Genomic DNA, 3,546 nt, shown 5'->3' with positions numbered 1-3,546 from the left:
GCCCCCCCGCCCCGCAGACTCGGCTGGAAATTGTGTGGTGGCCGCAGCCGGGCTGACCTAAAGGAAGTCTGACCTAAAGAGCAGCGAGAGCTACCGGAGGAAGGGTGAAGCCAAACAAAGCCGAAGAGCCAAGCCCGGCGGAGCAGGGCCGGGCAGGGCCGATGCTCCGCGCTGGCAGCGCCCCGAAGGATGCCCAGGCACCGCCAAGGTGCCGGCGGGAGCGCCGGGAGGGAGCGCAGGGGGATTTGTCCCCGGGGTGTCCTTCTTCTCTCCGCTGTGTTGGTGGAAAGTTGGAGGGGTCCCCGGCCCGCGCTGCCTTCTGGGAGTTGTAGTCCCCCTTCCCTGCATCCCTGGTCCCGATCCTGCCCTCCCTTGCCCTGGCAGCCACTGGGGCAGCTTCGGGACATTTGCCGCTTGTCCCAGCTGAGAGTGTTCCCTTAGTTTTTGTTGTTCTGGGGAGGAAAACATCCGGCGGCACTGCGAGCATCCTTCTTCCCTCCCAGGCTCCAGGAGGTTTCAGGAGAGGAAAGACGCATCCCAGGGAGTATTTCTGTATCCAGAGAGGAAGGATGCATTCCAGGGAGTACTCCTGTGCGTGCAGCAGTTTGCAATCCCCCTTGGCGGAGTGGGGAGGGTCTGTGCCCATTTACCAGCAAAGGATCCCTTTGATACTCAGTGACTTGGTGGATTTGACAAGGGTGGACACTGAGGGATGTGGAGTAGATTTAGCAGAGGGATGAGCACTGCCTGGGAGAGGCTGAGCCTCAGCTGGATCCCATGGAAAGCACCCAGACCATCCCAGATCTGCCCTGCACAATGAGGCTTAGAGGTTTAGCAGGAAGCTCTAGCCCAGGATGCTTCCTTGGGAAGGTTTTAGGAGCATGGGAATGAGGAAAAGCTGCTGCAGCACGGCTCTTCCCTGGGGCAGAGTTGGGATTGTCCCATGCCTCTGAGGCTGGACAATAACACTTATTCCTGCATGCACCAGCACCTCCAAACCTGTCCTACATATGATTGAAGGCTGAAAACATGCTGTTCTTCTCCTCTCTGACTCAGGGAAACTGAGGCAGGAGATGGTGTCTGTCTTGGATCACACAGGGAAATTTAAAGTTACATATTCCCTGGAGTTCAGATTTACTCTACACACTGTTTGTAAACTAAGCTAAAGTCTGCTGATATATTTTTTACCCCAGTACAAACCACCAGTGTGAGACAGCAGCACCAGTTTGAAGAGGCACCTATATTCCAGTTTTACCCCAATCCAGTGAAGAAAGAATTCATGCAAATTCAACCATCTCTAGAGCAGGACATGCACAGCAGAAGACACACAAGCCTCATTCAGTCTGCCTTGCTCAAGTTGCTCTGCTTTGATGCACCAGAATCCCACAGGAGGTCCTGGACAGGCAGGAGAGACCACGGTGTAGGGCCACGGTAGACCCCAGGTCATGCTGGGGACTCCTTGGCTAACATTTCCCCTTTCCATCCTTCCTTTTTCCATAATACCTCCCTACAAACCCTGCCTGGTGCCAGTCAGCAGCTCTATCAAACACGGGGGTGTGTCACCCTGGAGGGAGAGAGTTGGGACAGGACATGGATGAGGGTTGAGATGAATCTCAGCCCTGGAGGGGTGGAGACTGTTTTTGTGACTTCTTTGCTTCCAGAAGGTTCTGGAGGAAGGGGCCAGGATCGTGCCATGCCAGCTGTGTCAGTGTCCATTTGTCCACTGGGGCACCATTTACCTTATTCCAAAGGGGACACCTCCAGCAGGGCAGAGGACTTGTGCCCTCAGAGTTCCTGCTGCTCCCCACTGACATCTGCATTTTCCCAGCCCCAGCTCAGCCTCTCCTCCAAACAGATCAGATCTGCCTGATGTCCCCTCAGACTCCTGCAAAGCCCCAAAATCCAAGGAAAGAGAGACCAAATGGTCCCAATGGTATGATGCCAAGATTTTGCTCATGCGGTCAAAACTAGACTCCAAGCATTTTATGTTCATGCCCAAAAGTGATTCACAGACAAAGCTGTCAGGGCAGAGTTAGGCTGTGTCCAAAACCACCTCTTTGTAAACCCATTTTGGAAGTGGTGATGCCCCAGCCTGAAGGCAAATCCACTTTGGAAGTGAAGCTGTGCCATCGACTGCCTCTGCAATGCACCACTAGATGCCAGTGAAAGCGCTGCCAGGTCCTCCCACTTAGGAAACCTCACACTTGGGGTAATTTGCTTTGTTATTTTGTGGGGATTTTGTGGGGTTTTTGTTGTTTGTTTGTTTGATTTTTTTTTTTAAGGTAATGCTTCACTTCTGGTCTAATAAAGTCTCTTGCATTTGGGCAGTATGTATAAATAAATGTGTGAATGTGTTTTGCTCACATCCTCTCTGTTTCTCTCTCCATTTCTCTCTCTGTTTCCCAAATACACATTATATATTTGCCTTTGTTTGCTCTTATTTAAATGAGAATTATTTCCCAGTGTCTTCCCAGACCAGGCTCTCACCCCCAAGCTCCTTTCCTCATGAAACACCCTAATCCTCCAAGACCTTCACCTGCCAAATCCTCTCTCCACTGCATCATGACTTGATGTCCTGACATGGACAGTCATTCCAAGAAACACAGCGGTGCTGGCATGGCATGTCCAAGCCCTGTCCTCCTTTGGGAGATCATTCTTCATACCAGGTCAGCAAAAGGCAAGACATAGGCCCAGCTTACCCAGCTCTGGGAATAATAACCTGGAAGGACAGACCTGCACAGAGTTGGGGAGGGATCAAGGAGTAGAAGCAAGTTATTGCAGTGGTGCCTATAACCAGCAAGTAGATGTTTGGTGTTTGGTGGGAAGGTGAAATGAATGAAACTAGGAAAGAAAGCCTGCATGGAGAAAGGGTAAAACATAAATCTCACAGCCCTGTGCACCAGCAAGTTCTGTGCTGCACTTCCCTGGTGAGAGATCAGTATAGCCCTGAAATGATCTCACATTCTGCCTTACAGTGCCTGGAGTGCCGCACTCTGCAGAAAATCATCTGTCCCATGTCACCCCCTGACATTTCCACAAGGACCAAGCCCTTGAGCAGCCTCCAGGCTTTGCACACACCTTCCTTTTTCACCTGTCTGGGCAAGCCCTGAGTGGCTTGGGCTGTTCCGTGGGCTCTCAGAGTGAGCACAAGGATCAGCAGCTACTGCAGGAGGGATGTGGGAGTGTGTCCTTCCACCCTCTGATGGCAGAGGACCCCCAGCTCAGGAACACCTTCCCCTTTGGGCAGGGTGGGTGTTGGTGCATCCTTCTCCTCCAGCACCTGTGCACTCCTCACTCTCTGGAGTGCCTGGTGCTGGTTGCCATTGGAGACAAGGTGTTAGAATTGATGGAGGAAAGATCTGATCCAGGCTGGCAATTTCTGTGCTGCTTTTTCAGACAACCCCAACCCCATGTTTGACCGGCCAGCTGTATCTGACAAGGCTACAGAGGGGAACTGAGAACTAAATTTAAACCAGGCTGTCATATGCTCCAGTGCCTGATTAATTATACAGTGGAATAAAAATGGAATTTGGCAAAACAAAGGAG

Source organism: Corvus brachyrhynchos, unplaced genomic scaffold, assembly GCF_000691975.1.
Source record: "Corvus brachyrhynchos isolate BGI_N302 unplaced genomic scaffold, ASM69197v1 scaffold18, whole genome shotgun sequence".
Taxonomy (NCBI): domain Eukaryota; kingdom Metazoa; phylum Chordata; class Aves; order Passeriformes; family Corvidae; genus Corvus; species Corvus brachyrhynchos.
The sequence above is the reverse complement of the archived record's forward strand: the minus strand, read 5'-3'. Positions refer to the sequence as shown.